Source organism: Neoarius graeffei, chromosome 24 (genome assembly GCF_027579695.1).
Source record: "Neoarius graeffei isolate fNeoGra1 chromosome 24, fNeoGra1.pri, whole genome shotgun sequence".
Classification (NCBI taxonomy): domain Eukaryota; kingdom Metazoa; phylum Chordata; class Actinopteri; order Siluriformes; family Ariidae; genus Neoarius; species Neoarius graeffei.
This window is the reverse complement of record NC_083592.1, coordinates 235,578-258,716: the sequence shown is the minus strand read 5'-3', so window position 1 is coordinate 258,716 and position 23,139 is coordinate 235,578. Positions and strand designations below refer to the sequence as shown.

At 42.9% G+C, this 23,139-nt stretch overlaps 1 long non-coding RNA gene across 1 annotated transcript; it reads left to right on the top strand.

The window, feature by feature from the left end:
- The first annotated feature begins 2,311 nt into the window (after positions 1-2,311).
- LOC132872669 (uncharacterized) lies at positions 2,312-20,075 on the top strand. The gene is made up of 3 exons (XR_009651467.1): positions 2,312-2,445; positions 3,161-3,256; positions 19,870-20,075. It is a non-coding gene; the product is annotated as an uncharacterized LOC132872669 (long non-coding RNA).
- The last annotated feature ends 3,064 nt before the right edge of the window (positions 20,076-23,139 follow it).

Sequence of the window (23,139 nt, the reverse complement as noted above, 5' to 3'; positions counted from 1 at the left end):
TCTCTTTGTGACAGGAATATGTTCCTTTGCTGCCTCACTGATGCTTTCATCATCTGCCACATTTCTTCTGCGTTTGTCATTTGGTCAAGTGTTTCAAATTTATTTTCTATGCTGATCTTATAATTTCCTTTTATGCCTTGATCACACTGCAGGAGGTTCATTTGAAGTTTTGGTGCTCTTTTTGCTTTCTTCAGTTTCAGTCTCATTGTGCCAATCACTGGGTTGTGGTCACTTCCACAGTCTGCCCCTGGCATAGATTTGCAAGATGTTATAGAATTCCGGAACCGTTCTTGTATCAAGATATAATCAATTTGATTCCTCGTTGTGTCACCTGGGCTTTTCCATGTCCAACATCATCTTGGGTGATTTTTGAACCATGTATTCATAACAGCCATCTTATGCTCCTTACACCATTCAATGAGACGTTCCCCTCTTTCGTTTCTCTCTCCTATTCCAAATGGACCTACCGTGGCTGCTTCCCTTTCTTTGCCAACTTTTGAGTTAAAGTCTCCCATAATGATTCTGATGTCTTGAGACTTCATTTGTTTCAGTGCCTTTTGGATGGTTTCGTAGAACTCCTCAATCTGTGCAACATCTTTATTGGCTGTTGGTGCGTATGCTTGTATAATTCCGATGTCGAATGGAGTACTCTTGAGTTTTACTATTACCACTCTATTGCTGATGATCCAAAAACCTTTCACGCTTTTCGCCGTTTCCGAGTCTAAAATAATTCCTACTCCTTTCTGATGTTGATTTCCTCCTGAGTAAATGATTGTGTAGTTGTCAGATGTGATACAACCTGCTCCTTTCCATCTCATTTCTGAGAGCCCAAGTATGTTCAGGTTCATTCTTTTGATTTCCTGCTTGACATTATCTAGTTTTCCTTTCTGCAGAAGGGTTTGTACGTTCCATGTCCCAATTCTAATCTTGGTTCTGTAGCGGACAGTCGCTGGATGACGGTCGGGCGATACCTGTCCCACATAATCAACCCTTACCGAGCGAGGAATCTCCAGGGGGGCTGGAGACCCCTTTCACGCTGTTGACCGAATTCTGAGTATTTTGTTTCACCATGATATTCTTTGCAGTAGTTTACCTATAGTAGGCTGCAATTACTTTCTATAGGGGCAGTACTCCTACTGAGCGGGTTGTCTTAACCATTGTACTAATGAAGTATCTTCTGCCTAACACATTGAAAAACTGACCAGTTCCCAAACTGTTTGGCTGCTCAGCAGATCATCCGTCACCTGCCTGCCATGACTTCACGTACCCTGATCGGGGGGTTAAGTGGGTACTCGACCTTGCCCAAGGGTCTCCCACAGGCTAGCGGTGGGAGGGAGGCGCCTTACTGCTCCTTTGGCGAAATTATTTCACCCCGCCTAACCCTGACAGATACTAGCACATAAAAATACCTGAGTTTACATTTCTCCAAGTGCTTAGACTACCATCTTAAAAGAAATTAGACTAGCATAAAATATGCTTAGACTAGCATATTAAAAAAAATAAAACTAACATAAGTGCTTAGACTAGCATAAGAAAGTATACTAGCATATAAAGTGCTTAGACTAGCATTTCAAAATAAATTAGACTAGAAGTGCTTAGACTCGCATATCAAAATAAATTAGGCTAGCCTAAAACATACCTAGACTAGCATAAGAAATTAAACTAGCATAAGTGCTTAGACTAGCATAAGAAATTAAACTTGCATAAAACATACTTAGACTAGCATAAGAAATTAGACTAGCATAAAAGTGCTTAGATCAGCATAACACGTACTTGGACCAGCATAAGAAATTAGACTAGCATAAAACATACTTAGACTAGCATAATAAATTAGTCTTCTTGTGAAGTGCTTACTAAACCAGACCAATAACACGAGCAGGACTCTCGTCAGATGTCCTCACTGTGCATTCTGCATATGCTGCTGTGATTTCCTCTTAAGTAATATGAGGTATAATAACTATGCTTCACTGAATTGTAAGTTTGACGGTGCTCAGCTCCCCTCATGAAGATTAACCCAGTTAATTAGACCTGTTTTCATCGCAAAGCTTGGTTGTTTATAGTGTACATGATCAACATGAAGTAAAAATTTAGGCTTGAATAAAAATGCATAACATTTTATTTTCGTATTCATTAATATTTTGGTAACAGTTTCTACAATGCAATAAAATCGCCGCACTGAACAGAGAGTTGAGGGAGAAACACACCTTTCCTCACATTTACAGCCCCCACCGCTACCACACCCATCCCCCGCTCTTAATGAGCTGCTCCCGCGGGCAGCAGAAACCGCAGAGGAGAGAGAGGAGGTGCTGGGCGGAGCACACCTTTCCTCACATTTACGGTCCCCGCCGCTACCACACCCATCTCCCGCTCTGTGCACACCGCGGCGGACACGGACAGAGACCGAGGGGACTCGTGGCCGTGGAAGGAAAGCGTGATGAAAACTAAGTACGTACATCAAACTAACGCTTTAATTAGTGTTTGTTTGGAGCCTTGAGTAGCAACGTGTTTACAGCCGCAGTGTTTTTTGTTTTAAAACGATTTAAAGTTATTAGCGCCACATGGTTCATTAATGCTAACATTTACCTAGCTTGTTGCTGGCAGGTGTTAAATAGTATTTGTTAGCAAGCTGTGATTCTGAGCTGTCGTTTCAGTGAGTTTGTGCAGTATGCTGCCTTTTTGCCCTGTTCTTTACTGTTTACTTGCCTCAAATTCAGTTTAAAGGCCGTTAGAAACTAATGTTGAGGTTGTGAGGGCCACCAGAGCAGCTAACCCTGCTACACAGCCCCTGACTGTGGCCTCTTCAAATGTTCATCCACGGACTATAACGTTTAAGTTCTTAATTCAGCTACAAGCCTGGAGACTTCACACTGTTAAATGAGTGAGAACATCTTAATAAAGAAATTAATTTTCCTGTTGCCATTGGAAGGTCAAATATGACCTGATTAAATTTGACTTTATTTTTTTCTTCTTGGTTTAAGCATGGACTTGATTTCCTTTATCTCCACGTGATGCAAAAATAAGTTTTATTGACTAACCTATAACTAAGTTAACTGTTCAGTGGATGGTCACCCCAGAAAATATTTTTATCAGACTTTTTAAAGTGTATTTCCAGGTCAGATGTTACATCAAGTACATGAACTTTGTGTTTAACCTCCTGCAGATGCAGTGCACCCAGGTTAAGGGCACATATCACCCAAGGAAGCATCACAATCGGTGCTTATCCAGGCACATGGAATCTGTAAAATTCCAAACACAGGTAATGGTGCTGGGGCCACAGTCATTGTTTGACAGCCCAGTTTTCAGTTATGACTGCAATATTTTGATGTTCTTGTTATGGAATCCTAGAATCCAAGGTCAGAGAACCTGTCCCAAATTCAACCTCCCTAAAATGGATCAAAGAGCCCAAACAAAAGCTGGTATTCTGTGATGTGAAATTAAAAAAAAACAAACAAAAAAAACCATATGTCTACACACTTCATATATTATGTACATTTTTAATACACATTACCATAACATGATTCAACAATAGTCATAATTTTACACTATGGAGCTCCAATATTTTTAGTCCAAAAAAAAAAGGCCTTGAAAATCCAAAAGAAAACTCTTACTAAAGATCCAAACGTCTGTCCCAGATGAAATCCTGATGGTCTGCAAAGATGATGATCCAGGGTGCACTCAAGATGATGCGCATAATGTGTATTCTGGTGGCCTGAGTAGATACAGTTCAATAACTCCAATCTATGTAGGCTGAGCCACAACAAAAATGGTGAAGGCAGGCACAACTGCAGCTCAATATTCACAGGTTTGACAGAGTTTCTCCAAGTGCTGGGCATAAGTTGTAAGTTGCTAACTTCTCAGACTGCATAACTGAACATCAGCTTTCAAAACACAAATCAGCCTGGAAGACCTCTAACACAGTCACTCCATTGCTTCCCAAAATGTGTCTGTTTCAAACTAAAAGTTCATCCCCTTTTGTACTCTCAGACTGCCACCAAGGCAGCCAATCAAGTTTTGATTGGCTCTGACAGTTTAAAGCCACAACATCCTTAAGCTAAAGACACATTGGCAGTTAAGCAACCTAACACCCCGACCAGGGACAAAGACAGGTTTTCAATTTGGGCACTATGGCGAGCGTAGCGAGCCTACATTTTTTTTTTTTTTTTTTTTTTTACTATTTTCGCGCGTAGTGTGCCGAAAACTTGACGTATCATTTTTAGTAATTTCTTTAAACCAATTATAAATATATCGAGCAATAAAAATAATAGAAATTACATAATCATGTGCAAGTATAAAATAGTGCTTTATCTAAAAAGTCAAGTTTTCTCCGACATTCTGAATAAATAAAGAAAAATAGTTCATGAATTTTTTATACGCATGAAAAATAGGAAACAATATGTAATATCAATCTATTTGCACAAGAGTATGGGCAGCAGAGAACTTTAAAATCTCAAACAGTGAAACAATAATGATCTAGAACAATCAAAATATCAAAAATATGACATGTATCTGTCTAAATTAAGCTATTGATACTGTGGGTGCATTTGGGTAATTGAGTGATCAATCTCATTAAATCTGAAGGTTAATAATTAAATTGAATCAGTCTCATTTGAATCGTTTTCAGTGAATCATTTTCATTGAATCAGTCTCATGTTATTAAATCACTCATGGAATCAGTCTCATTAATCAGTCTCATTAATTAATACCATTAATTTTGGTGCTTAATAATAAATTACCAAACAGCTAAATTATGGTATATTCCAAATTATTATGATCACTTACCATATTACATAAATCATATGCACCTTTTAGAATTCTTTGGAGATTGGGGACTTCAGAGATATTGGAACACAAACACACAGTTTCAATAATAAATGAATTTATTATAACAAAGATAAAAATGGATAATGGCAGTTGAAATATATACAAACAGTGAGGTGTGTGAGTGAAAGGCCCTATGGCCTGAGCAGAAGGCTAGCGTGGGATGCTAGCTGGGTATGTTCGTGTGTGTCCACGTGGTGTAGGGATCACCACGTGGGATTTGAGGAGAACAAAGGAATTAGCCTTGTGTGGCTAAGCTAAGACAAAGGGAAGCTAGCTAAGGTGTGTTTGTGTGTGGGGAGAGAGGTCTTGTGTGTGGCCTCCAAAAAGGATTAGCTCTGGTAGCTAACTCCACGTGTGTTTGGTGTGTTTGTGGGGGAGGAGTTAAACACGTGGTAAGGCCTATGGCCTAGCAAAAGAAATAAGCTAGCGTGGGATGCTAACTGAGGTGTATTTGTGAGGCCTGTGACCATGTGTTCGTGTAGGCCTATTTTTATTTATTTATTATTTTTTTATTTTAATGGTTTATTTAATAGGGACCATGCATATTTATGAACATTGTTGTATAAGAATACAGCATGTAAATATGCCAGAATTAGTAAAATAACTACTTTTCATCTGCAGTCCCCAGGCAGGTAACATAAAACAAAGCATAAAAAAGGACAGCTAAACATTCATCCAGCACTCACTCACTATAATGATGACATAAACATTGCCACAAAAACAAATACACACACACACACACACACACACACACACACACACACAAAAAAAACAACAACCGACAAACAACAAAGAAGACAAGGACGTTAATACTCATTCACCTGTACATTGACATTTAAATGGTGAAATATTTGGCAATTAATAGTGAGCAGGGTTCCCGCGGGGTCTTAAAAAGCCTTAAAAGCATTGAATTTAAGAATTTGGAAATAATACCTTAAAAAGCCTTGAAAAAGCCTTGAATTTTAATGTGTAGGTCTTAAAATCTGTGCACAGTATGTAACTTCTCCGTATAGAATTTCTCATTATTTTTTAATATCTTAACCGCCATTATTTTGGTAAATAATGTACCGGCGGCCTAAGTAAGTAAATGAGTGGCGGAACTGGAGCTGTGGGCGGAACCATGCTATCGCACGCACACCCCGAGGGCAAAATTCTTCGAACACACATCCCTGAACTTGTTTGGCGCGCGGTAAAAGGAAAGTCTGGAGAATTAAGTCCAAAAGTATAAACGAAAAGTCTATAGCCTACATATAGGCCTATCTATGGAAAAATGGGCAAATGTAAGTTTAACGAGGCATGGAGGCATCATATTTCATTTCGTGAGTGGGTAAAACCTGTCGATGGCAATGTATTCGAGGCGTTTTGCTGTGTGTGTAAAAGGGCGTTTAAACTCGGCACAATGGGCGTGAAGGCGCTAGAATCGCACGCGAAATCATCAAAACACATAGCATGTATGAAAGAGAAACAGCGAACGCCTTCCATCGCCATTGTTTTTCGGCCAGCCGAAGCGGCAGTCAACTTATGAAATGTGTCATTAATAAAACGTGGTCTGCTGAACGTTCCGTGATTTTGTATTGTGGTGGTGTACGGTGAGTACTCAGTACTGTGATGCAATAAGGTTACACTATTCATCATCCTTTGCACATTTTCACATTTGTTTGAGAAACAAGTAAACACAACTTTGAGATGTTTCTTTGCCGGTGAAATCAGCTGCGAAATTAGGTCTTGAATTTGTGTATAAATGGTCTTAAAAAGCCTTGAAAAAGCCTTGAATTTCACTTGAAGAAACCTGTAGGAACCCTGAGTGAGTGCATCTCTGGTTTTCTAGGAGCCACTGTTTTAAATGAGTTTTGAAAATGTTGTATGTTGGACACTCTCTTATTGAGATGGGCAAAGTATTCCAGAAATTACCTCCTATTACTGACAATACATTTTGCCCAAAAGAGGTGCGTCTAAATGGAATTATACAGTCCCGTTTTACAGAGGCCCGTGTGCTACCTCCACTTTCAAGTCTTCTAAAAAAGCCATGCAGTGGAGGGGGTGCAAGATTGTATAACACTTGGTACAAAAAACAAACATACTTGAAGTTTTTAAAATTCTCAAAACTTAAGTTTGTGTCTCTCTAGAATGCTGCAGTGATGAAATGACAGAGGCTTTTTATCTAATATTTTTTATAGCTTTCTTAAAAAGGGATTCAATACTCTTAATTATGTTAGTTATGTTAGTTAGTGACCAATTCGTAAAACAATACTCAATATGTGAAAAAATCATAGTATGTAAAAACAGCTTGGCAGCTTTTGTGTCAAGATATGATCTAACTTGTTTAAAATTCTGCAGGTTGAATTTGACTTTGCTTACAACCTTTTTTTACATGACTTTTAAATGTTAGGGTTGAATCATAAATCACTCCTAAATATTTAAATTCGTTGACAATATCAAGCTCCTGCCCTCTAAGGAAAACATTAGAGTGTGACACCTTCATGTTTTGCTTAGAGAAAACCATGCAGGCTGTCTTTTTCGTATTGAGATATAGACATGACTTAGTCAGCCAGTCATCAATATGAGACATTGCAGACGTAAGTGTAGTGGCTATCTGTTGATAGTTTTTGGCATGTGTAAAAATTACAGCATCATCTGCATACAGCTGAACATCAACATCTTTACATACGTCTGGTAAGTCATTTATATACAGGTCCTTCTCAAAAAATTAGCATATTGTGATAAAGTTCATTATTTTCTGTAATGTACTCATAAACATTAGACTTTAATATATTTTAGATTCATTACACACAACTGAAGTAGTTCAAGCCTTTTATTGTTTTAATAGTGATGATTTTGGCAAAAAAGTAAAGGAAAACCAAAAATCCCTATCTCAAAAAATTAGCATATTTCATCTGACCAATAAAAAAAAAGTGTTTTTAATACAAAAAAAGTCAACCTTCAAATAATTATGTTCAGTTATGCACTCAATACTTGGTCGGGAATCCTTTGGCAGAAATGACTTGCTTCAATGCGACGTGGCATGGAGGCGATCAGCCTGTGGCACTGCTGAGGTGTTATGGAGGCCCAGGATGCTTCGATAGCGGCTTTAAGCTCATCCACAGTGTTGGGTCTGGTGTCTCTCAACTTCCTCTTCACAATACCCCACAGATTCTCTATGGGGTTGAGGTCAGGAGAGTTGGCAGGCCAATTGAGCACAGTAATACCATGGTCAGTAAACCATTTACCAGTGGTTTTGGCACTGTGAGCAGGTGCCAGGTCGTGCTGAAAAATGAAATCTTCATCTCCATAAAGCTTTTCAGCAGATGGAAGCATGAAGTGCTCCAAAATCTCCTGATAGCTAGCTGCATTGACCCTGCCTTTGATAAAACACAGTGGACTAACACCAGCAGATGACATGGCACCCCAAATCATCACAGACTGTGGAAACTTCACACTGGGCTTCAAACACCTTGGATTCTGTGGCTCTCCACTCTTCCTCCAGACTCTAGAACCGTGATTTCCAAAGTAAATGCAAAATGTACTTTCATCTGAAAAGAGGACTTTGGACCACTGAGCAACAGTCCATTTCTTTCTCTCCTTAGCCCAGATAAGACACTTCTGACATTGTCTCTGGCTCAGGAGTAGCTTGATATTAGGAATGCAAAAGTTGTATCCCCTTTCTTGAAGATGTCTGTTCATGATGGGTCTTGATACACTGACACCAGCCTCAGTCCACTCCTTGTGAAGCTCTCCCAAGTTCTTGAATCAACTTTTCTTGACAATCCTCTCAAGACTGCGGCCATCCCTGTTGCTTGTGCACCTTTTCCAGCCACCCTTTTCAGCAATGACCTTTTGTGGCTTACCCTCCTTGTGGAGGGCATCAGTGATCATCTTCTGGACAACAGTCAAGTCAGCAGTCGTCCCCATGATTGTGGTTGTGTGTACTGAACTAGACCGAGAGATACACTGTGTTCATACTGTTTTACTCAAACTCGAAATGAAATATTCTAATATTTTGAGATGTTTTTGTACTGTATGCCATACTGATTAAAATAGAAAAATGCTTGAGACATTTTATTTTATGTGTAATGAGTCTATAATATATAACATTTTCACTTTCTTAAGTAACTGATGGAAAATATTGAACTTTATCACAATATGCTAATTTTTTGAGAAGGACCTGTACAGTGTGAACAGGATTGGACCAAGTATGGATCCTTGAGGGACCCCTACTGGACAGTCACAGGGTGATGATTTTTGGCCCTTTTCCACTACCCTTTTTCAGCTCACTTCAGCTCACTTCAGCCCGACACGGCTCGCGTTTCGACTACCAAAAACCAGCACGACTCAGCTCGCTTCAGCCCTGCTTAGCCCCTAAAACTCGCACCGTTTTGGAGTGGGGCTGAAGCGAGCCAAAGCGAGCTGAGTGAGGCTGGGGGCGTGAGCAGACACTCCCCTGTGCACTGATTGGTGAGGAGGAGTGTCCTCACATGCCCACACAAGCCCCGCGAGCGCGCTGGGATCTGTAAACACCGTAAACCCGGAAGAAGAAGAATTATGCGCCTCGCCTCATCTGTACGCTCTTGCCAGTATCTGTCCGCGTTGTCGGTGACAACAAGCCACAGCACCAAGACCAGCAACACTAACGACTACATGTCCTCCATGTTTATTGTTTACTATCCGGGTCGTGAGACTACCGCTTAAAAGCTCACTGATGTCACTGTTTGCGCTGCTTAACGACATCACCTGACGTCCACCCACTTTCGCTAACTCCACCCAATGTGTCCACCCACTTCCAGCCAGCACGGTTCAGCGCGATTGTAGTCGAAATGCAACTCCAACAGCCCCGCTCAGCCCGACTCAGCACGGCACGGCTCAGCCCGACTCAGCCGCGTTTGTAGTGGAAAAGCGGCATTTGAGTCATTAACACGAACACATTGTTTTCGGTCAGACAAGTATGATTTTATCCAGTGTAGAGCTTGCTCAGAAAAATTAAAATATGATAACTTGGATAAAAGAATGTTATGATTAACAGTGTCAAAAGCTCGTTTTAAGTCTAGGGAGACAGCGCCAACATAAGAGCTCCTACCGAGGTAACCTTTGACCTTTTCTAAGAACAAACAGTTGGCTGATTCCGTTGAGTGGTGGGTCCTGAACCCAAATTGCATAGGGTGGAGTGTATTTTTACTTTTATTGAGATGTTGAATCATTAATTTAACCACCCATTTTTCTAATATTTTTGATACAACAGGCAAAATACTGATTGGCCGATAATTGGCCATGTCTGATCTATCACCTGATTTAAAAATGGGTGTGACCAGGGCCATTTTCCATGCTGATGGCACCACAGATTGTTTTAAGGACAAATTTATCAAACGTGTAGGCCTAGATTAACCTCGTGTGGCTAAGCTAAGACAAAGGGATGTTAGCTAAGGAGGGTGTGTCACCACGTGGGGTTTGAGAACAAAGGATTTAGCTCTGGTTGGTAGCTAAAGGTGTGTTTGTGTGTGTGGGGGAGGACCGCCACGTGTTAGAGACAAAAGATTAGCTCTGTGTAGCTAACTCCACGTGGTGGAGGCCTTGTGATCCCTTGAGACAATACAATTAGCCCTGGAGGGTAATGGAACAAAAGAATTAGCCGTGTGTTTAGCTAAGGTGTTTGTGAGGCCTGGTGAGCTAGCTTTGGTTGCTAATTAGACAAAGAATTAGCCGTATGTGGCTAAGGCCCAAGGATCCTACCTCGTGGAGTTAAGACAAAAGGTGTTAAGAAGGAATTAAGAGAAGCATGCAAAGCCTATCTATTAAACAATTGAGAGATTAAACAGAACAATCAACAATTCAACACGCTGCGTGTCGAACAGTGTAAACAAAACGTTCCTGAGTTTAAATTCACACTAGTTCAATAAAAGCTAATTCCTAAGACTAGGTTTTGCCCAAATGCCAAGTCTTACTCAGTATCTTGTCTCTAGCAAGATTATGAAGAGATGTTCCGAGACTTTTGGAGTTTCGCCGTTGTGGAGCACGTGAGGCGCAGAGAACTTCTTGATCTGACGCGTGGTTGCTCGTGATGAAAAGAAAGTCTCTGATTAAACAATGTGCACAGCTTTTGAGTTAAAAAGGATCCAGTCGCTTCTTAACTTTTAAAATAACTGCCTGGGCTGCAGTAGTACGTACTTATAAGGAACAAATGAAAAACCGGTTGTAACTCAAGCTGAGTTTGAAATCACGCGATCTTAGAGTCTACCGTGGCCAAAAATAAACAAATAAAAGCGCGAAACTCTGATTCTTGAGGAAAAGAAAAGACGTCTGTTCTTGGGTTTGCTCGGCGGAGCAAACGATCCTCCCTGTGTCCGTGTTGAATTCACGGTGTACTGCCCTCCTTGAGTGTGTCTAACCCAATTCAACAGTCAGCCTAACTCCATTCATGAAAACGCGAAGTCAGGAAGTAGCCTCCAAGCTCCAGTTTTAATGAACAATGAGTAAAACTGAAATCATACAAAATAAGTATTCAGTATTAAGTTTTAAGAGAATGCAATAAAACAAGTGAAAGTCTAAGAATGCCCTTGAATCATCTCTTTGTTGGCTTAGCTTGGCATGGTAGAATTCTCATGGAACAGCATGGTGAATGTATCTTACATAATATCAAGTAATCAAGGAAAAAAAATATGGAGATCTATCATCAAAATCATAATCTTCAAAGTGTACCTAGTATTTGTACTTACAGACGATGCGTTCTAAGGGCGTAAACTTAAAAGATGACAACAGATGGTAAATCAGAGCACAACATCAGTAGGAAAGGTCCCGTGAATATGGTCGGTCCGGTCACCATGGTTACACAAACAAATGCTATGAATTATTATTGCTGCACAGCCAAAAAAAGGGCCACTAGATGGCACCAAAATGCCTTTAACCTAAATCTAAGTAACTAAAACTGCAAGGGACAGAACACTCCCCGCCTGGCATCTGTAAGATGTCATTATCAACTTGACTTTAAAAAAAAGGATATGCTTATTCTTCTTTCTCCATCAGCAGGATGATCTCTGACACAGGACGAAGAAACTTCTTAACAGTCCCTTCCTTTGTCAGTTTCAGCTCCACTTTACGGACTCTGTCATCTTGACCAGGAAAAACTGCTGTGATGATTGCCATGGGCCAAGTGTTGCGCGTGGCTTGGGCATCTCGTAGCAGGACCAGATCACCCACTTGAATGTTGCGCCGCTCATCTTGCCACTTCCTTCGAGGTTGCAGAGTTTGGAGATACTCTGCCCTCCACCTGTTCCAGAATCTGTTGGCCATATTCTGTACTTGCATCCACTGCCGTTTGTAGAGGTTTTTCTCTGCAAAGTCACCAGGTGGCGCCAATAAGGCACCCTTTTGAGTGAGTAACATAGAAGGGGTCAGGAGGTATGGTTGGTCTGGGTCAGTTTGGATAGGGACAAGCGGCCTCGCATTCATAATGGAGGACACTTCTGCCATCAAGGTGCACAGGACCTCGTGAGTCAGGGCTGCCCCCGGGTGCATGAGCATGGCGTCCAAGACTCTCCGGGCCACTCCTATCATGCGCTCCCAAGCCCCTCCCATGTGGGAGGCATGGGGGGGGATTGAAATGCCACGTACAGCCCTCTTGACTGATGTACATTTGAACACTGGTCTCTTGCATCGTGAATCCTAGCTCTTTATTTGCACCAATGAAATTAGTGCCGCAGTCGGAGTGAAGTGTCTTTGCTGGTCCCTGAATGGCAAAAAATCTCCTCATTGCATTTATACAGCTTGAACTGTCCATAGATTCAATTACTTCGATATGAACAGCGCGGGTCCCCATGCAGGTGAACAACACGGCCCATCGTTTGCTCTGAGCCTGTCCCCCTCTGGTTCGGCGGGCAGTCACATTCCAAGGGCCGAAAACATCAAATCCAACATGGCTGAATGGTGGTGCAACACAGAGACGTTCTTTAGGCAGATCTGCCATCTTCTGCTTCTCTGCGCTGCCACGAAGCTTTTTGCAGGTGATGCACTTATGTAGTACACTGCTTATGCACCTCTTCCCACCTACTATCCACAGTCCTGCTACACGTACGGCTCCCTCCGTAAAGAGACGCCCTTGGTGACTGACCTTCTCATGATGATGGCGAATCAAAAGTAGGGAGATGTGATGGCCACCAGGTAAGATAAGCGGACGTTTCTCATCATTACCCATCTCTGCATTGGCCAGTCTGCCACCAACTCTCAGCGTGCCTTCTTCATCCAAGAAAGGATTCAACTTTGAGAGTGGACTGCTTTTAGACACCACACCACCTTGAGACAGTGCTTTTATCTCCTCAGGATAAGCTGCACCTTGCACAGACTGAATGATGGTTTTGTTTGCTTGCAACAGCACTTCAGCTGTATGGCTCTGACTACAGTGATGCCATCCTTTGCATTTTGCATCTTTCTCGGCAGAGGCGGACTTGAAAGAACGGGCAGCATGAATGAGAGATGCAACAGCTCTAAGGAGCGTGGTCCATTTTGAGAATCTCTCAAAGCGTTCAGGCCTAAACTGCTTCAGACTTGTTCGAGTAGCATATGTAGCTGCCTCGGGACGGATCTCAGCATCATGGTGTGGGTCAATCAGCTGAAACGTGTCTGGAGATGCTGTGCTTAAGTCGGTCTGCTTACACAGAAAGGCTGGTCCTGTCAACCAGGAAGTGCATGTCAGTCGCGATGCTGGCACTGATCTTGAGGCGTAGTCTGCCGGGTTATGCTCAGTAGACACATAATGCCACTGCTCTGGACTGGTGAATTGTCTTATCCGTTGCACTCTGTTGTGCACATACACATAAGCGTTTAGTTTCATTGTAAATGTAACCTAGGACAACTTTACTGTCACAGAAGAAGTGTACGGCATCTGGCTCAAAGTCAATCTCTTCCACAATGAGTTCAGCCATCTCGACAGCGAGAACTGCGGCACACAATTCAAGTCGTGGTACTGTAATGTCTACCTGAGGGGCTAACTTGGCCTTTCCTAGGATAAATCCAAGCTGGCAGGTCCCATCCTCACTGATGGTCTTGAGGTAGGCCACAGCACCAGTTGCTTTGGTGGATGCATCTGAAAATATGCAGATCTCTTTTCTTTTTGCTTTTGACAGGGACTGCGGTGTATAGGCGCGAGGGACGTGGAGTTTCTCTAGGTCCTTTAGTGAGTGACGCCATGTCTCCCATTCTGCCCTTTTGTGTTCAGGCAGAGGCGAGTCCCATTCAGTGCTGTCCACTGAAAGTTCTCTGAGCAAAAGTCGTCCGTAGAGGGTCACAGGTGCAGCAAAGCCAAGGGGATCATATAGGCTGTTCACAGTAGACAGTACGCCACGTCTTGTGTATGGCTTGTCGTCGTCTGACACCTGAAAGCTGAATGTGTCTGTAGTAATCTCCCATGTAAGCCCAAGGCTCCGCTGTGTGTGTGGTGTGTCTCCCTCAAAATCAAGGTCCTTTATGTCTTTAGCATGATCCTCTTTGGGGAAGGCCTTCAAGACATTAGGGCTGTTGGAGGCAATTTTGTGTAGCCTCAGGTTGGACTCGGACAGCAGGGCCTGTGCTTCCTGAAGAAGACTAATGGCTTCGGCTTCCGTGGGCAGTGAGACGAGCCCATCATCCACATAGAAATTCCGTTCTATGAAATGCCTGGCAGCAGTGCCATATACCTGTTCGTGCTCTTGCGCAGCCCGTCTCAGTCCATACGTCGCCACGGCAGGAGAGGGCGTGTTGCCGAAGACGTGGACTTTCATACGGTACTCTATTATGTCTTTTGTGGTGTCATTGTCACGATGCCATAAGAACCTGAGATAATCTCTGTGGTCGTCTCTCACCAAGAAGCAGTGAAACATCTGTTGGATGTCTGCTATTATGGCTACTAGCTCCTTCCTGAAACGGATCAAGACACCCAACAGGCTGTTATTCAAGTCTGGCCCTGTAAGCAGAACATCGTTCAGAGAAACACCGAGGTGTTGTGCACTGGAGTCAAAAACTATCCTGATTTGGTCAGGCTTCTTGGGGTGGTAAACTCCAAATGTCGGAAGGTACCAACATTCCTGATGCTCTTCAAGCAGTGGCGCGACCTCAGCATGGTCGTTTTTGAGTATTTTCTCCATGAAGCCTATGAATTGTTCCTTCATCAACGGTTTCCTCTCCAAAGTGCGATGCAGAGAAGAGAGACGACTGAGAGCCTGGGCCTTATTGTTGGGAAGGCGTGGCCGTGGATGCCTGAATGGCAAAGGTGCCACCCAGCTGTTGGCCTCATCTTTGTACATGTGTTCGTCCATAATTCTCAGAAATTTCTTGTCTTCTATTGAGAGAGCAAGTTTGTTGTCGTCCTTAGTTTTGTGAAAAACCAGACTTCCTAATGCTTTTTCTTTTGCTTTTCCTGTCTGTGTGTGAGAGATTTGTATGTGGCCAGGGCATGGAGTGAATAATGAGGGGCGTCCATTTTCTAGCACGTTTGTCTTTGCACAGTAGACCTGCGGCTTATTTGCATTTCCCAGGCACATCTCGCCAACCAAGACCCAGCCCAGGTCTAGCCTTTGGGCAAACGGTGCGTCGTTCGGCCCATTGATGTGTTGTCTGACTTTGTGTGCTCTGAGCACATCTCTGCCTAACAGCAGGAGGATACGAGCATTTGGATCCAGCTCTGGAATCTGTGAAGCAATGGACCTTAAGTGTGGATGCTGCAGGGCCATTTTTGGCGTAGGTATTTCAGCTCTGTTATCAGGTATCTCATTGCATTCAATCAAAGTGGGGAGTGAGAAGCTGTTTCCACTGTTAACTGGTGCTATGCAAAAGCCATCAGCTCTTCTGCCGCATGTTTCCACTACACCAGCGCAGGTCTTCAAAGAGTATGGAGCTTCAGTGTCGAAGACACCAAAGAGATCGAAGAAGTCTGACCTTGCCAATGACCTGTTGCTCTGATCATCGAGCATGGCGTACATTCTTGCTGCCATTTCAGGTTTCCCGTGTGGATATACTTTGACAAGACAGATCTTGGCGCATGACCGTCCAGCGCGGCGTTCTCCACAAACCTCCATGCAGTATGTGTTGGTGGTGGTCGGTTGCTCATCTTCCTCCCCGCCATCCTGTACGGCTGGCTCGGCGGCCTTTGCTGACCAGGGGGGTGGGCCTGGGTGTAGAGCACTGATATGATTCTCGCTATCACACTCCACACACTTCAGAACAGCTTTGCACTGCTTTGCTAGATGTGAGTCTGAGGCACAACACTTAAAGCATATGCCTTGCTCCTTTAAAAGGGCCTTTCTTTCCTCCAGCGTTTTCAGTCTAAAGCCTCTACATTTCTTAAGGGGGTGTGGCTTATTGTGGATAGGGCAGTGCTTACCCACGTCGGGTTTCTGGCTGCTGTCAGCTTCGTGATCAGTAGTGGACTTTACATCAGTCTTATTTACTGCCACAGGTGTTTTGTACTTTATTTTTGCTGCTGGCCTGTCATGCTGATTGAAACTGGTGCTGGTTAGAGCAAAGCTTGGGTCATTTCTTATTTTTGCATTAAGGCAGACAAATTCAGTGAAGTAGGAGAAAGGTGGAAAAGTAACATTATGCTCTCTTTTGAATTTAGAGCCTTGGTAGATCCACTTTTCTTGTAGCCCGAAAGGCAGTTTCTCTACAATGGGGTTAGTGCCACGGGCTGTGTCTAACACTGTGAGCCCAGGTAGATACCCATCTTCCTTTGCAGAGAGCAGTTCCATTAAAAGATCACCTAACTCTCTTAATTTGCTGTGATCCCTACTGGAAATTTTGGGAAAGCTGTCTAACTTCTCAAGAAGAGCCTGCTCAATAGCCTCTGGAGAGCAATAGACTTCGTTAAGTCGTGTCCAGACCATCTGCAACGCCGCAGCAGGATTTCCTATGTGGACAGATCTAAGCCTTCTGACGTACTTGGAGGATTCTTTACCAAGCCATTTTGTCAGCAGATCTAATTCTTCACTGGCGGACAGGTCCAAGTCATGGATGGCATTTAAGAAAGATGACCTCCAAGCCCTGTATGTGTTTGGATTATCATCAAATTGCTTTAGACCTGTGCTGATGATTTCCCTGCGTGCTAAATATCTGGCCATATTTAACATATCAGGTGGGCGTGGCGGTGCAGGCATGTAGGGAGAGTAGGGAAATGTAGGAGTTCCCTGTGGGATGCCAGGTTTTGTTTTGTAATGCGGTTGTTCTCTGTCGATAGTCACAGGCTTTGCAGGACTAGGAGTTTGTGTGTGTGAGTGAGAGTGCATAGGCTGCTGTGGCAAGTTAGGACTAGGGGTGTAACCTGCGTTGAGCGTTGGCTGTCCAGCTCCTATGTGTGTTGAAGGTGCAGGCGCCTGATGACTATTACTGACAGGCTGTGGGTTCTGTGTTGGTACTGGTAACGAGTTTACATAGTCTCTTGTGCGCTCATCCGCACTTTCTAAGGAGAGAAGCTCTCTTATGTCACCATGATGATCTTGGCTTATCAGGGGGTCTGGGGACTCCTCATTTGCGTTTCAGCCACTGCCACAGCAGCGGCAGCCTCTTTTTCGAGAGTAAGAGCTTCTAGGTTTGCTTCCAATTTTGCTTTATCTATTTTCATTTCAGCCATTTTCTCTGCATATGCTGCGCGGGCTTTAGCTGCTTCTGCCTTGGCACGGGCTATTACTGCCAGAGATGATTTGGATGCTCTTGTAGAGCCAGAGCGTTGAGTGCTTGTCTGACATACCTCTGTTGTTGTAGGCTGTTTACCCCTTTGAGAGACGTCTTTTTACTGTACTGCCCACTAGTGTGTCTAACCCAATTCAACAGTCAGCTTAACTCCATTCATGAAAACGCGAAGTCAGGAAGTAGCCTCCAAGCTCCAGTTTTAATGAACAATGAGTAAAACTGAAATCATACAAAATAAGTATTCAGTATTAAGTTTTAAGAGAATGCAATAAAACAAGTGAAAGTCTAAGAATGTCCTTGAATCATCTCTTTGTTGGCTTAGCTTGGCATGGTAGAATTCTCATGGAACAGCATGGTGAATGTATCTTACATAATATCAAGTAATCAAGGAAAAAAAATATGGAGAGCTATCATCAAAATCATAATCTTCAAAGTGTACCTAGTATTTGTACTTACAGACGATGCGTTCTAAGGGCGTAAACTTAAAAGATGACAACAGATGGTAAATCAGAGCACAACATCAGTAGGAAAGGTCCCGTGAATATGGTCGGTCCGGTCACCATGGTTACACAAACAAACGCTATGAATTATTATTGCTGCACAGCCAAAAAAGGGCCACTAGATGGCACCAAAATGCCTTTAACCTAAATCTAAGTAACTAAAACTGCAAGGGACAGAACACACGGCGTCGAAAGAGGAGCTAGGAGTTTCCGGGTTTCTTATGCTTTCATGGAGTATAGGAGCCATTCCCTTAGTTTATTTACTTATTACATTTTAATGCCTGCATTTTTGTATTTGGTGAGTCTGTGCCCCCTACAAGTCAAAGGCGACTATAAATTGGGAGGCTACCTGGAGAAGGTGTGGCTGACTGGGAGCACAGAGCTTTTGACCGTACCTGTTTGCTTGCTGTGACTCACTACTTTAAACATTGTGCCTTTAATTTACCCAGCCTGTCTTTATGTTCAAAACGGCTAAAGGAGCCTTGTTTGATTTGTATTTTTGAAAGAAACAGAAACAAGAAAGTAAACGCAAAACATTCTTTTTCAACTTCAAACGTTTGTTTTGAATTTGGAATTTTGGGTCATACACACAAACACGAGTCAAAAAGATCATCAGTCACCACCAATAGGGACGAAACAAATGGACATTTTAAAATAGGAAAATTCGTCATTTCATTAGTCAAAAGCTCTCCTTTGGATATTGGAACTTATGGATTACGCAGAGTATTGGACTCTGGAGCGCCGAGAAGAACAAAGGATTGGAACGCCAACGACACGCGCACCTGAAAATGCTGGTAGGCCGCATCTAATTGATTTGTTTGAACTGGAACGCATTCATGGAAAAGGCAAGGAGTGAATGAATTAGTTGGAGGAAAACCTTTTGACTTTCTGGCCTATTTTTTGAGACAAATTGAATGGACTTTTAAGTTTGATACATCAAGTTTGAAGAAACGAAGTTAGAAAACGCAAAGTTATTACGCGCATGTTTATTTCATGACACATCCGTTTTTGCAATGATTTTTTTGAACGGAAAAACAACATTTTTTGAAAATATAAAGACAAGAATTGCATAAAGACATTTAAGTTGTAAGAACATGTCTGATTCAGACGCTGATGCAGCTTCGCAAACTGATGTGGATGAACTTGCAGAGATAGAGAATGCTTCTCAAACAGAGGGTACTTTACGCAACAGAAGAAAAATAAAATTGGGGCAGCTTACACGTCGGATGAATGTTATAAAGAAATTAATAAAGGATGGATCAAGTGTTGACGAAGTTAAAATTACTATGCAGAAGTACAGAGAGTTGCTGGAAGAATTTGAGATTATTCAAGGCGAATATCAATATGCGCTTAATGAAGACGAGCGTGAAACAGATCACAAGACGTGGTACGCACCAAAAAGAGAAAACCATCATGCATTTGTAAATTATGGATAAGTGGCTCGGTAAACATGAAGTGGACGACATAGACCCGGGGGACAGCGCGTCTAAATCCCCTGCAGGATCAAAGGTTTCACGCACCTCTTCAGCTTTGAGGCGCGCTGCAGCGGAGAAAGCTGCGCTTGAGGTTAAATTGGCTGCGCTTAAAGAAAAACATTACATTGAATGAGAAGAAGAATAATTAAAGAAAAGGCAAGAAAAATTGAGGAAACAAAAGGAAATGTTAAGTTTGTCGTGTGAATTGGATGCAGCTAATGCAAAAGTTGCTGTATTATCTGGCACTAAAAGTGAAGCTGCAGCAGACGCAATGAATGAGTATATAGGAAACTCATTGAAATTACAGGAAACTAAGGAAACCATTGAAAAGGAACTTGGTGTGTTGCAACCTGCAAAAAAAACAACAAATGGTGGTGCTAAACCAAAAGCTCACGCTACTTACCTTCCTTTTCTTTCCCCTAATGCAATAGAACAACAACCTTTACCTCCATCTTTGCAGCCTGATGCACAAAGGGGACAACCCAGCCATTTGCCCCTGGCCCCAGCAAGGCAAACTCCTTCACAGCTACAAACTGTAAGTAATCGGCCCCGTGCACCATCACGCCCTGCACAGTTCTCCCAACCAAGGCCGCGCCTTCAACCTGCCGCCTCAGCAGATGGTGCGCCATTAGGGCCTCCTCAAAGTGATGCTCAGCTGTATAATATTTTGCAAAGACAAAACGACATCACCACTTCGCTGATAAAACAACAGGACCAGTCAAATCTACCACGAAAGGAGATAAAGGTATTCAATGATGATCCAATTGAGTACATGTCATTCATCAGTTCATTTGAACATGTGATAGAAAGTAAAATTGAACATGCCAAGGATAAACTGTACTATCTTGAACAGTACACTTCAGGTCAGTCCAAGGAGCTGGTTAGAACATGCCTATTTTTAGATCCAGACATAGGGTTTGCAAAGGCAAAAGAACTGCTCCAGGAAAATTTTGGAAACGAATATCAAATCTCATGTGCATACATTACTAAAGCATTGTCGTGGAACCCCATCAAGGTGGAAGAGTCCCAAAACCTGAAATCATATGCGCTCTGTCTCAGAGGATGTTTGAATACCATGAATGACATAGCTTACATGGATGAATTGGATCTGTCCTCTAATCTCAAGATGCTGGCCAGCAAATTACCTTACAGATTAAGAGAAAGATGGAGAGTCGAAGCATGCACTCTTCAAGAATCAACCAGGCGGAGAGCCACATTCAAGAATTTAGTTGAATTTATTGAAAAAACAAGTGAAAATCATTACAGACCCTGTATTTGGTGACATACAGACCTCTCCTCTCAGCAGCAGTCCCAGTAGGAGTACAAAGGCCTACAGACGCAAGATCTGTGTCAAAAGCAAAGTTCACCAATGTTTCAACCATTGATGTTAAGTCTTCCTCCACAAAACAACAAAACAGCCCCTCAGCAATCCACACTAAGCCTTTCTATGTATTTTGCTCAGGTGACCATCTCCTAGGCACCTGCTCTCGATTCAAAAGGAAAATGCATACTGAGAAAATCTCATTTTTAAAGGACAGAGGAATTTGTTTTGCTTGCCTTGTTATAGGCCACATGAGCAAAGACTGTACCCAACGCCAGTCATGCACGGTTTGTGGGAAGCTGCACCATACAGCACTGCACATAGAAAAAACTGAACCAAACAAAGGAACTGGAAAACAGGACGCAGTGGAGGTGCCAAGTATGCAGAACACCAAGCCAGCTCCCCTCTCCGCATGTGGTCATATTGGGGCCGGCGACGAGCGGTGTGTCATGTCCATTGTACCTGTAAAGGTAAAATCAAACAAAGGCAACACCATAGTCAAAACGTATGCATTCCTTGACCCTGGCAGCACTGCCACCTTTTGTACAAATGCATTAATGCAACAACTTAACATGCAAGGAAAGAAAATTAACATTCTGTTACGCACACTGGGACAGGAAAGGAGTATGTCAACAAATGTGATTACTGGACTGGAGGTGAGTGGACTTCATGACAATACATTCATAACTCTACCAGAAACTTATAAACAACATAGAATTCCTGTGACAAAAGTAAATATGGGGCGGCACTGTGGTGTAGTGGTTAGCGCTGTCGCCTCACAGCAAGAAGGTCCGGGTTCGAGCCCCGTGGCCGGCGAGGGCCTTTCTGTGCGGAGTTTGCATGTTCTCCCCGTGTCCGCGTGGGTTTCCTCCGGGTGCTCCGGTTTCCCCCACAGTCCAAAGACATGCAGGTTAGGTTAACTGGTGACTCTAAATTGAGCGTAGGTGTGAATGTGAGTGTGAATGGTTGTCTATGTCTATGTGTCAGCCCTGTGATGACCTGGCGACTTGTCCAGGATGTACCCCGCCTTTCGCCCGTAGTCAGCTGGGATAGGCTCCAGCTTGCCTGCGACCCTGTAGAATAGGATAAAGCGGCTAGAGATAATGAGATGAGATGAGATGAGATGAAAAGTAAACATTCCAAACCAAAATGATGTGTCAAAATGGCCTTACCTTAAGGAAGTGAAGATATCCACCATCAGTGCAGACGGCTGCTCATAGGTACAAACGTCTCCAAGGCGATGGAGCCCTGGCAAATTATAAATAGCCAGGAAGATGGCCCATATGCCGTCAAAACATTGTTAGGTTGGATTGTGAACGGTCCACTCAGAGAGCAAACTCAAAACACTTCATTTCACACAGTCAACAGAATTTCAGTACACAACCTGCATGAAATGTTAATTGCATAATACAACACTGATTTCAGTGAAAATGCCTGTGATGAGGTGAAAGAACTTTCAATTGAGGATAAACGCTTTCTGAAAATTGCTAATGACTCTGCCAAAATTGTGGACGGACATTACAGTCTGAAGTTACCCTTTAAAAGTGACGAATCTCTATTACCCAATAACCACTGTGTTGCAGGACAATGACTGGAGAACCTGAAAAGGAAATTCAATAAAAACAAAGCATTCAAAGAGGAATATGTGACATTCATGTCCAATATGATTAACAAAGGATACGCAGAAATGGTGCCAGAAGGACAGCAAACAAAAACAGAAGGAACAGTGTGGTATTTGCCTCACCATGGGGTCTATCACCCAAAAAAGGGAAACTTGAGAGTTGTTTTTGATTGTGGTGCATCTTTCTGTGGCAAAGCATTTAATGCAGAATTGCTTAAAGGGCCTGACTTAACTAACAATCTTGTGAGTGTGCTCAACAGATTTCGACAGGAACCAGTTGGACTGATGGCAGATATCACCGCCATGTTCCACCAGGTGAAAGTTGCAGAGAGTGATGTTGATTTCCTCAGGTCCTGTGGTGGCCAGAGGGGGATGTGACACAACCGCCTGTGGAGTACAGAATGACTGCCCATCTCTTTGGGGCAACATCATCCCCCAGCTGTGCAAGTTACGCACTTAGAAAAACAGCCACAGACAACAAAGAGCACTTCAGACCCGAGGTAATAGACACAATTCTGAACAATTTTTATGTTGATGACCTGTTAAAATCAGAGTCGACAGCAGATGGCGCAACTCAGCTCATCAAAGAAGTCACAGCACTCTGTCAGAGAGGAGGTTTCCACCTGTCCAAATGGGCCACAAACAGCAGAGAGGTACTGGCTTCTATTCCTGTAGAGGACAGAGTCAAGGAAATGAAGGAGCTCAATCTTGACAAAGATAAACTCCCAACTGAAAGGGCCCTTGGCCTACAATGGTGCA